This window comes from Oryctolagus cuniculus (genome assembly GCF_964237555.1).
Source record: "Oryctolagus cuniculus chromosome 17 unlocalized genomic scaffold, mOryCun1.1 SUPER_17_unloc_2, whole genome shotgun sequence".
In the NCBI taxonomy this organism is placed as follows: Eukaryota; Metazoa; Chordata; class Mammalia; order Lagomorpha; family Leporidae; genus Oryctolagus; species Oryctolagus cuniculus.
The window spans coordinates 152,087-163,830 of NW_027208203.1; the positions used below are offsets into that span (position 1 = coordinate 152,087).

Consider the following 11,744-nt stretch of genomic DNA (forward strand, 5'->3'; position numbering starts at 1 on the left):
ACCCTCCTGAGAGATCTGAATTGTGTTCCTGGCTCCCAGCTTTGGCCTGTGTGCAAGCTGTTGTGGGCATTTTGTAGTGAATCGGTGGGAGTGCTGTCTCTGTCCATTCCTCCCTACCTCCTCTCTGTCACCCTCTCCATCTGTCCCCCTCCCCTTCTCCCCTCTCCATCTCTCTGTCACTCTGCCTGTATAATAATTTTAAGATGCCTACTTAGTACTTACACACACATACAGTCCCTCTCTCTCTCCCTCCCTCTCTCCCTTTCTTCCTCTCTCTCTCTCTCTCTCTCTCTCTCCCACACACACACACACCCACACACCCACACACTCACACACCCCACAGCCTAAAAGGCCATGTTCAGATTGGGGAGCACATGTGATGTGCCCAACCTGTCTCTTTAAGACAGGTTTCTTGTGAAAACTTCCTAGGTCCCATGAGAGCTACATTAATCCCCTTCAATGACAGCCCACAGTGACCTAATTACTTCACACTGGTCTCTGCCTCTTAAAATTTCCTGTTCCTCCCAAAATCGCTGCACTAGGGACCAAGCTTCCAACACAGAAACATTTTGCAACACACTCAGACTATATCACACATAGCACTGTTCCACCTAGCTTTCTAGAATTCATAAATGGGAAATACTGATGTGCAAAAACCTGCATCATCACAGAGGGCGCTGCTTTTTCTTCAGAGGTTACTCAGCAGAGCAGGTGGGTGGACAGGGGAGGGAAGGAAGAGGCAGTATGCTGTTGTTCAAAATGGAGACTTGTAGGGGTCTGCAGCTTGAGAGAAAAGTTTTGTGTGAGGGTGGGAGGGATAGGGCAAGTGTGGACAGAGAGATAAAGAGAGAGATAGAGAAAGAGGCAGTGACTGAGTAGAAGGAATAATTTCTTGTGTGCTCAGCATGGTGTAGTTTGCTGCAGTTCACAATAATCTTCATTTTGTGAGCAAATAGAAAAGCAGAGACCAAAGGTTTCCTCTTCAGAGAGGATAATTTTACCTTGATTCAATGAGTATCTGTTGTCCACATGTATTGATCTATCATACCATAGTAAGCAAATATAGGCAGTTTTAAGGATTCATCTCAGATTGTTTCAAATGTTTAAAGACAATGTTGAAGGATCTGATTTGTTCATCACATGGTGCATACATGGACGGAGATGGGATAAATGCAGGCCAAGCCCTAGAATGAAGCCCACCACAGTGTCAGTGCTGCCTGGTTTGGATGGTTCGATATTGAAGGTTATGCAGCAGTGTTACAGAAGTTTCTTCCAGAAGCCAGGCCTCGCAGGTTGTGACAGAGGGAAGGAAGGAAAGGAAGATTTCTCATACATGTTTTGTACCTTTTACCTCTACTACACCTATGTTGTTTCTCTTGTTGTTAACATGGAATTTTCTTTCAAACAAAATTTGATAAGATTAAATGCAATAAATATAATAAATTATATATAGTTTAATATAAATATAATACATAAAATTATACATGTGCTTATATAAGTGTAAGCATATATAATGTATAAATATATATAAATAAAATATATGTAATCATCATATTATTTTTCTCATGGCCAAAAGGGAGAGAAATTCAAAGGTCACATGGTGATGATGGCCCACATCTGCTTGTTGATGTCTGAGGTCTGAGGGAAGAGTTAGTGGCTGGGACTGAATCCACATTGGGGAGTTGGAGTTGTCTGGAGATGGTGTCACTCAAGACAAGCAGTGGAGCTTGGATTCAGGCTGAGGGCTACATGAAACTTCCCATGAGACCTAGGTTTCCTACATCAGGGGAGCCCTGGGGCATGCAAAGTGCTGATCTGCTGGTCAAGGGCTCCACAGATGAGTGACACCAGTGACCTGGCAGAGGCTCATGGCATTTCCAGACAGAACTCTGGAAGTCCCACAAAGTGCCTTCCACACCATGTGACAGTGAAGAGCAAACCCAGGAGCAGCTCTGGTTCACAGGGAGGAGAGACACCAATAAACATGTTTAAATCAGCCATGAGCACAGATTCCTTTCTTTTTTCTTTTCTTTAACATGTGTATAATTTAACATTTGTATAATTTATTTGCAATACTGGATGTGAGAGGCATAAAACATCTGGCAATGGCATCTTGCCTCTGAACTTGATTTATAAAACTATTACCTCAGTTTTCTCTATTTTGTGGTTTACTTGGGGAATGATGACAAGAGTCTTTTTAAAGATTTATTGTATTTATTTGAAATTGTTGCAGAGAAAGGCAGAGCCAGAGAGAGAGAGGTCTTCCATTCCATTGGTTCACTCCCCAAATGACTGCAATGGCCAGAGCTGAGCTGATCCAAAGCCAGGAGCCAGGAGCCAGGAGCTTCTTTCAGGTCTGCCACACAGGTGCAGGGACTCAGGACCTTGGCCCATCTTCTACTTCCGCTGTGTCACTGCCAATTAAAACTGAAAATGGGTAGGAGGCATAATGATGCTGAGCAAAGAGCAAATATAATTTCCTTGTCCTCCAAGACACATATCAACAGTCAGTTTTTGCCATTAGGATTACCTGAAAAATGCCTTCCTCTGTGGGTCTCCGTGAATACCACGCAGAGAATCCAGGAACTCAAAGGGGAAAATGTAATGCAGAAACTATCAGTCTGATCTACAAGTGAAATACTGGCAAGATGATAAATGGTGCCTTCAGCTTCTAGCTTCCAGATTGTGCAGACTGGGCGTTCGTATAGGAGGATCTTCCATAAACTTGAATTTCTTCCCATGACTGTGCTATGCCTGGTTCACTTTTTAGTTGACAAAATAATTGGGGAAAATAATTAAGTCCTTTGCATTTCCATAACCAGAGCATTGCTCAGACTTCACAAGCCATAAAAAGTCTGGACACAAATTGGTGTTGATTAAAGGATTCGTGTGTATGGATCTTGAGAGGCTACAAATGTCAGGCTGGTTTATTAAAGTTCATCTGGGCTGCTGATTAAGATCTAGTCCATGAGGCCGGCACTGTGGCATAGTGGGTAAAGCTGTTGCCTGCAGTGTTGGCATCCCATATGGGCACCGGTTCAATTCCTGGCTGTTCCACTTCTAATCCCACTCTTTGCTATGCCCTGGGAAAGTAGAAAACAGCCCAAACCCTTGGGCCCCTGTACCCACGTGGGAGACCTGCAGGAAGCTCCTGGCTCCTGGCTTCAGATCAGCACAGCTTCAGACGTTGCAGCCATCTGGGGAGTGAACCAGCTGATAGAAGACCTATCTCTCTCTGCCTCTGCCTCTCTGTAACCCTGCCTTCCATATAAATAAAGAAATCTTTGAAAATAAATCTAGTCCACAAAGTTTGCTGTTCCTCCCCAGTTCTGTGCCGAGCTCCAGCCATGTGCTCACAGAAGTTTCCCAGCCAAGCGTGCAGGGCCCAACTGGCTGGCCCAGAAGCCCCAGTGCCTGGGCAAGCAGCATGAACACAGCCAGCTTTGGAACAGCACTAGGCCACTTTCAATATAGAGATGCCCCTCAACTTACAATGGAGTGATGTTCCAATGAGCACATCAAAGCTGAAAATGAATATATTTAATATGTCTAACCCAGCAACAACTGGAGCTTCTTCTAGCTTGCCTTAAACATCTGCAGAACTCTCCCATTATCCTATCTGGGCAAAATCATCTTAACCTAAATTTGGTTAGTCCAGACATGCTGACCAGTTCATGTAATTTATTGAAAACTAGACTGAAATGAAAATCAGCTTGGTTGTGTGGTTACACTGTCACAAACCATCAAGTTGCAAATGCATAAGCCAAATCACAATGCATCAAGGACCATCCATCATTCTGCATGTTAGTCCTTTGTCAGGTAAGGAACTTAGATATTTTCTCCCATTCTGATGGGTGTACATTCACGCTAATGATTGTTTTCTTACTGTGCAGAAGCTCCCGAGTTTGATACAATACCATTTGTCTAGTTTTGCTTCTGTTGCCTGTGATTTTGAGGTCTTGTCTGAAAAATCATCATCTATATCAATGTCCTGAAGTACTCGCTCTAGGGTTTCTTGTATCCATTTTATAGTTTGACATCTTCCACTTAGGTGCTTGATCTATCTTGAGTTTATTTTGTATATCGTGAGAGGTAGGGATCTAATTTTCATGTCCAGTTTTCCCAGCACCATTTATTGGAAGAAACAACCTTTCACTAATGTATGTTCTTGGCAATTTTGTCAAAAATCAGTTGACTGTATGTACATGGATGAATTTCTGGATTCTCTATTCTGTTCTGTTGATTTATGAGTCCATTTTGATGCCAGTACAATGCTGTCTTAGTTACTATGCCTTTGCAGTGTGCTTTGAAATCAAGTATTGAGATTCCAGCTTGATCTTGGGGGAATCTGGACTTCCTGACTTGTTTGCATTCTGTGGTTCCATAGTGTAGGATACGTTTTTCTAATTCTGTATAAAATGCCATTGATATGCTCATATGGTTCACACTGAACCTATAGATTCATTCAGGTGTGTGTACATTTTAATGCCATTAATGCTTCAATCTCTGAGCAAAGAATATCTTAATTTTTTGATTCTTTCACCATTTTTTTCATCATATACTTTTATACTTTTCATTGTAAAGAGCTCTCATTGAATTTCATCCTAAATAAATTTTTGTACATTTTATGAAAGGGATTCTTTCCTTGATTTTTCTTTCAGCAAGATCATTATTGGTGTATAAAAATTCTCTTTTTGTATGTTGACTTTGTAGCCTGTGACTTTACGATATTGCTTCTCCAGTTGTAACTGATTTTTGGAATTTTCTACGTACAATACCATGTCATCCACAAACATGGATATTTTGATTCCTCTTTTCTGGTTTTTATGGCCTTTATTTTTTTATATTGAGTAAGAGTGGTGAAAATGAATGGCCTTGTCTTGTTCCGTATTTTAGAGAAATGCGTTCAGGTTTTCCACATTTAATATGAAATTTGCTGTTAGACTGTAATCTGTTGCCTTTATCATTTTCAGGGATGTCTCTTGTATACCTAGTTTGTTAAGAATTCTTATTATGAAGGGGCGTTGAATCTTATTAAATACTTTCTCTGCATCTCTTTCAGTGGATTGTGCATGGTTTTTGTTCTTCATTCTGTTAGTCTGACTTAGGATGCTTATTGATTTCCAAATGTTGAACCACTCTTTGATCTCTTGGATAATCTCTCTTGAATATGATGTATGATCTTTTTTTAAAAAAGATTTATTTATTTGAAAATCAGAATTACAGAGAGAGAGAGAGAGGCAGAGAAAGAGAGAGGTCTTCCATGTGCTGGTCCACTCCCCAACTGGCCACAATGGCCGGAGCTACACTGATCCGAAGCCAGGAGCCAGGAGCTTACCCTGGGTCTCCCACTCAGGTTCAGGTGCCCAAGGACTGAGCCATCTTCTGCTGCTTTTCCAGGCCATAGCACCGAGCTGTATTGAAATTAGAGAAGCTGGGACTCAAACTGGCACCCATATGGGATTCTGGCACTGTAGTCAGTGTGGGGAGCAACCCGGACTGGACTAAGTTACTGGAATTAAGACTTATTCTATGCATCTGCTCTCCCACAATATGGCGCTGGGAGAGGAGGCAACAGCTTCTACCCAGCTGCCTCTCACCAACTTGACAAGCTGCAGGACCTGCTCCTGATTGGAGGAGAGCAGCGTACTCGGCGTGTGGGCAGCCGAGTTAGGATTGGCGGAGGAGGACTATAAAGGAGGAGAGAGACGGCATGCACCAGGAACATCTAAGGGGAACACCTGTGCAGCCCCCGAGAGAGCCGGCCGGCGGTGTGCCGCTCCCCCGCGGAAGTGGGGAATGTGGCAGGGGGAACCGCCCTTCCACGGAGGTGGAAGGACCAGCAGCCAACCCGGGAAGGACCAGCAGCAAACCCGGGGAGGGCCGAGCAGACGAAAGAACAGCGCAGGGTCCTGTGTCATTCCTCCACGAAGAGGGGGAGCGACAAGTCAGCAGCTTTACTTGCTATGCCACAGTGCCAGCCCCATGGATCATCTTTTATATGTAGTGCTGGATTTAGTTTGCTAATATGGTGTTGGAATTTATTGCATCTATGTTCATCAAGACTATTGATCTGTAGTTTGCTTTTTATGTTGTGTCTTTGTTTAGATCTGGTATCAGAATAATATTGGCCTCATATAAGGGGTTTGACAGAGTGCCTTTCTTTTCAGTATTTTTGGAATAATATTGTATTGGTCCCTCTTTAAATATTTTGTATATTGTATTGTATTGTTTTGTAAATATATATTGTATTGGTCCCTCTTTAAATATTTTGGAGAATTCAATATTAAAACCTTCAGATCTTGAAAGTTTCACTCATGTAAGTTCTTACATTCCTCCTTCAGCTCATTGCTTGCCATATGTCTGTTCAGATTTTTTATATCTCCTTACTACAATCTTGGTAGGTCATATATATCCAGGGATTTATCCATTTCTTCAAGGTTGTTAGCATTTAGCTGTTCATAGTGGTTGCTTATGATCCTCTGTATTTGTGTAGTGTCAGTTGTAACATCTTTTATCTCTTATTATTTTAGTTTTTCTTTTTGTTAGTTTGTCTAAAGGTTTGCCTATTTTGTTTCTTAAAAAAAAAACCTTTTCATTTTGTTGCTCTTTTATTTTTGTTACAGTTTCGTTAATTTCTGCTCTGATGTCATTTCTTGCCTCCTGGTAATTTTGGGTTTGGTTTGTCATTGTTTTCTAAGCCCTTGATTTCCATCATTACATTGTTAATTTGACATTCTTTTGTTTTTCTGGTATAAGCTCTATTGCTATAAACTATGTTCTTAACACTGCTTTTTCTATATTCCACAGATTTTGATATGTTATATTTGCATTCTCGTTTCTTTCAAGACACTTCCTGATTTCCTGTTTTATTTTTTCAATTGGCTAGTGTTCAGTAGCTTGCAATTTAATTTTTATGTTTATAAAATTTCTGTTGTTTTTGTAATTTTATTCCTTTGTTTTCTGAAGAGATAAATGTATAATTTCATTTTTTTAAAGATTTTGTTTATTTGACAGGCAGTGTTAGAGAGAGAAGAGACAGAGAGAAAGATCTTATCCATTGGTTCACTCACCAAATACCCAAAACGGCCAGAGGTAAGCCTACCCACAGCCTGGAGCCAAGAGCTTCTTCTGGTCTCCAGTGCAGCTGCAGGAACCTAAGCACTTCGGTTGTTTTCCACTGCTTTCCCAGCCCTTAAACAGGGAACTGGATTGGAAGAGGATCAGTGGGGCTATGAACTGGCGCCATAGGCACAGGCTTAGTCTACAACGCCACTGCTCCAGCCCCTGTAATTTGTACTTTTATTCAACATTGCATGAACAATATTTACCTCACTAAAAATAAGCTGCAAAGTCATAGTAATAAGCTGTACAGATGCATTAGAATTTAATCTGGCTGTTCCTACAGAATGCCTGTTATTCCTTTGCCTCAGTTTTTGGTTATTATAATATATAATGCTGAAATCAATATACTTTCCTATAAATGTATGGCATGGTGGGTCAAACCACCAGCTGCAATGCGGGCATCCCATATTGGTGCTGGTTAACACCCTTGCTGCTCCACTCCCAATCCAGATTTCTGCTAATGGCCTAAGAAAAGCAGAGCAAGATGGCCCAAATGCTTGGGCCCCTGCCACTCACTTGGGACACTGGATTAAACTCCTGGCTTTGCACTGGCCCAGGCTTGACTTGTAGCAGCCATTTTGGGAGTGAACTGGCAGATAGAAACTCTATCTCACTGTACTGCTTTGTAATTCTGGCTTTCAAGTGAATAAATTTTTAAAAGAAAAAATAAAAACCACATGCAAATTGTACATGTTTATAAGGCAGTATGTAATGGTTAAACAAAATCCTTAATGCCAAGTCATTGGAAGGAATGTTTCTCACATCAATTTTGCTGTCTTTTTATCTTGCCTGTGGATTTTGTTTAAACTTTGTGTAGTCAAGGTTATCAGTCATTTCCTCTCTTCTGAGCTAAAGCCCAAAATACCTTCTGACAGGATCACATCAGTTGTGCGAGTCCCTCTAGGGCTCAGTTCCACAGCCCAGGCCGCCCGCCCACAGGACTTTCTGGTCCATGAGGCTACGCGGCTCTAGGCACCCCTGACAGGCTGCTCTGGTGAGATCCAGCTCAGACCCGGGGACTGGCCCACGTGGCCGAGGTCACGAGGGAGGTGCCCCCTCAGGGAGCCGGCCCTCGTGCAGTTGAGGGCAGTTGCGCTGGAGAGAGCTCCAAGGCAGATGACCAGGGCCTCACGGGATGTCCCCTACTTGTTGAGCGAGGTGGAGGTGGTCCAGGTCCGTGCACCTTTGAGCTCCTGTCAGTTGGTCAGCTCTGTCCCATGTGCGTTAGCGCCAATTGTCAAGCGCCCCCCATCGTCCACTTTTATATCGTCTAATGAGGTTAGCCAAGCGGCGGGTCTGGAGGGGGAGGTGGGGGTGGAGAGTGGGGGACCAACGGACGCTCAGAAGGTTACAGTTGGGGCTGATTATCCGAGTACGTGGTCGCAGTTAGCGGTTGGATGGATGATAGTGTGCGGCTTGCTTTTGTAAAATAATGCTCACTGTAATTCATTTTCTTTACTTAGAAGTTATAGTGATTAATATACCGATACTAATGTATGTAATCACATATACGAAGATATATTGAATATAAGTAACAAATATACAATGTATAAATGTTAGTATTTATATCAGAATATTAGAATATTATTTTTCTAATATTATAAATATTAGAAACCTACAGAGGCAGAACCTGCAGCTATGGAGAGTTGATTGTATTGTTCAAAACCTGTAGCCCTCGTCGAACAGGTAAGCTTAAGTCATTCCTTCTTCCACAAACACCATTTAGCTCTAAGTGTTTGATAGAAACCAGTGAGTGTGTATTGCACTGGATGAGAAACAAGCCCACCTGAGCCCTCCCAAAGGATGGACTCAGAAGCATGAAGGAAGCAGAAGACAAGTTGTTTATTGATACATGGTAATTTTTTTTAAAAAAAGATATACTTATTTATGGCCAGTGCCGTGGCTCAATAGGCTAATCCTCCACCTGCAGCACCAGCATACTGGGTTCTAGTCCCAGTCAGGGCACTGGATTCTGTCCTGGTTGCCCCTCTTCCAGGCCAGCTCTCTGCTATGGCCCGGGGGTGCAGTGGAGGATGGCCCAAGTGCGTGGGCCCTGCACCCCATGGGAGACCAGGAGAAGCACCTGGCTCCTGGCTTCAGATCAGCATGATGCACTGGCTGCAGTGCACGGGCTGCAGCTGCCGTTGGAGGGTGAACCAGAGGCAAAGAAGACCTTTCTCTCTGTCTCTCTCACTGTCCACTCTGCCTGTCAAAAAAAAAAAAGATTTACTTATTTATTTATTTGAGGGTCAAAGTTACAGAGAGAGGGAGACACAGAGAGAAGGGTCCTCCATCTGCTGGTTGTTTCCCCAAATGGCTGCAATGGCCAGAGCTGGGCCAATCTGTAGCTAGGTGCCAGGAGCTTCTTCTGGATCTCCCATGTGGGTGCAGGGACCCAAAGACTTGGACCATCATCCACTGCTTTCCCAGGTGCCTTAGAAAGGAGCTGGATCAGAAGTGTAACAACTGGGACTTGAACCAGAGCCCATATGGAAAGCCAGGGTGCAGATTAACCGACTGTGCTTCAGTGCTGGCCCTGTGTGAACCAGCACACAGAAGATCTCTTTCTCTATATGTCTCCCTCTCCAGCTCTGTAACTGTGCCTTTGAAATTAGTAAGTCTTTAAAAAGGGTGCAAGGAGAGAAGAAGAATGGAATGAGCATGATGCCCATGCTCTTGGGGTGCAGAGTGAAGAGTTTCAACACATGTGTAGGAATAGCAAGTAGTTTTTTGCTGTTTTTGTTCTGTCCCCAATCTGTTAGCTGAACTGCTTTTTTCTTTCTCCAAGATTATAAATACATTAAGGGCATCTTAGAAATGTATCAGTTTCCAGGCGTAAGACAAAAGAAGAATTTTATACTAGCATTCTCCTACTTATTCCTACTGACGTAAAAGGCAGAGACAAGGAAAAACAATGAGCCCACCTAGAAGATTTAGGATATAACATTCCAGGTCTGGGGCTTTTCCATGTCCCTGGGAAGTCTCCAGATTCCCACCTTGCTGTCCAGCCCCACAGGGCTGCCACCTTACCTGGTGCATATGTGTACTGCCTCCAGGGTAACTTCAGAACCCAGAGTGAAGTCAGCCAGCTCCAGCCACCCGCATTGGCACCCAAGTCTCTGAGCCCCAAGGGTAATTCAAATTATTTTCCCTCTGGTGAATATCTTTGGAATGAATGGCCAGTGGCCAGCTCCTCATTAAGAGTGAGGTTCCTGTAGTCAGGGCAGGTTCAGTGACAAGGTCTTAGTGATTGGTTTTAGCTAAGAGCTGCTTGGGTGTCTATGCCCCAAGCTTGCTAGTAGGGGAGTAGAGGATCCAGTAGCCCAAGGAAAAATATATTAAATATGTGTGTGTTAGATTACATGTTTTTTTTTGACAGGCAGAGTTAGACAGTGAGAGACAGAGAGAAAGGTCTTCCTTTTTCCGTTGGTTCACCCCCAAAGTGGCTGCTACGGCTGGTGCATTGCGGCTGGCGCGCTTCAACAATCCAAAGCCAGGAGCCAGGTGCTTCTCCTGGTCTCCCATGGGGTGCAGGGCCCAAGCACCTGGGCCATCCTCCACTATACTCCTAGGCCACAGCAGAGAGCTGGACTGGAAGAGGAGTAACTGGGACAGAATCCGGTGCCCCGATAAGGACTAGAACACGTTGTTCCGGTGCCGCAGGCGGAGGATTATCCTAGTGAGCCACGGAATTGGCAGTTTACATGTTTTTAAAGTATTTTTAAATTTTTAAAATTTATATAAATGGAACAAATTTTTGTATTTCATACACACAGTTTAAGAACATAATGCCACTTCCCAAAGGAAGCCTTGATGCTTATGATGCCATGCTTGTCCCAGTAGACAGTGATTAAGTGTCTCTGTGTTGTGTATATTATTAATTCATTTGTATTTGTACACTTATAAACTTGTGTTTATAGGTTTATTTGTATTTGTATTTGTATTTGTACACTTATAAACTGGGTATTTATAGGTTTATTTCTGTTTGTATTATTTTTGATATGTCTTTGTATATATAAGTAAATATATTGATACATGTTGTGTGTAAGTAGACATTTCTGCAAATAATGACAGTAACATTTCTTCCCTCTTAGAATGTCGAAGTCTCCCAGATGTGAAATTACAGCTATATAGGTAAAGGAAATTTATTTACATTTTATAGACATATCTGAGTATTTATGCAGTTAAATATATGTCTTTAAGGATTCACTCAATATTTTCTTACATTTCCCTGTGTGGATATAGGTAAGTATTTGTCTAAGACTGTCATTTTTGCTATGGACGTAATACAAGCTTTAACCTCCCATTGGTGAACTAGGGCCCTACTGAGATTGTAGGGACTTTTGGCTGACTGCAGCCATAGATGTAAAACTGGCTCTTGGCCTTGTGCATTGGTAGTTTGTGTCCATAGTTTCCTCCAGTGGTTGGGACATACCTCAATCCAACAGTGGAAGACCTCACATTAGTCACACCTCATGCATCCATTTGGAAAGGCCCAACCCTTGACCTCTAACCCAGTGACATTGGTCTGTCTTGGCCCCAGAAGGTCTGGAATTCTAGGTGTATATAAATGTGTCAGTATCAGACAGTTCTGGAGAAATCTGGGGATGCCCTACAGA

At 42.7% G+C, this 11,744-nt stretch overlaps 1 long non-coding RNA gene across 1 annotated transcript in view; it reads left to right on the forward strand.

Moving 5' to 3' along the window:
• Positions 1 to 833: 833 nt before the first annotated feature.
• LOC138847881 (uncharacterized) overlaps positions 834 to 11,744 on the forward strand; it is a 36,290-nt gene continuing 25,379 nt past the window's right edge. Inside the window, exons 1-3 of the long non-coding RNA XR_011385763.1 lie at positions 834 to 8,403; positions 8,737 to 8,811; positions 11,220 to 11,259. This is a non-coding gene — a long non-coding RNA (uncharacterized lncRNA). The remainder of the gene's footprint in view (positions 8,404 to 8,736; positions 8,812 to 11,219; positions 11,260 to 11,744) is intronic.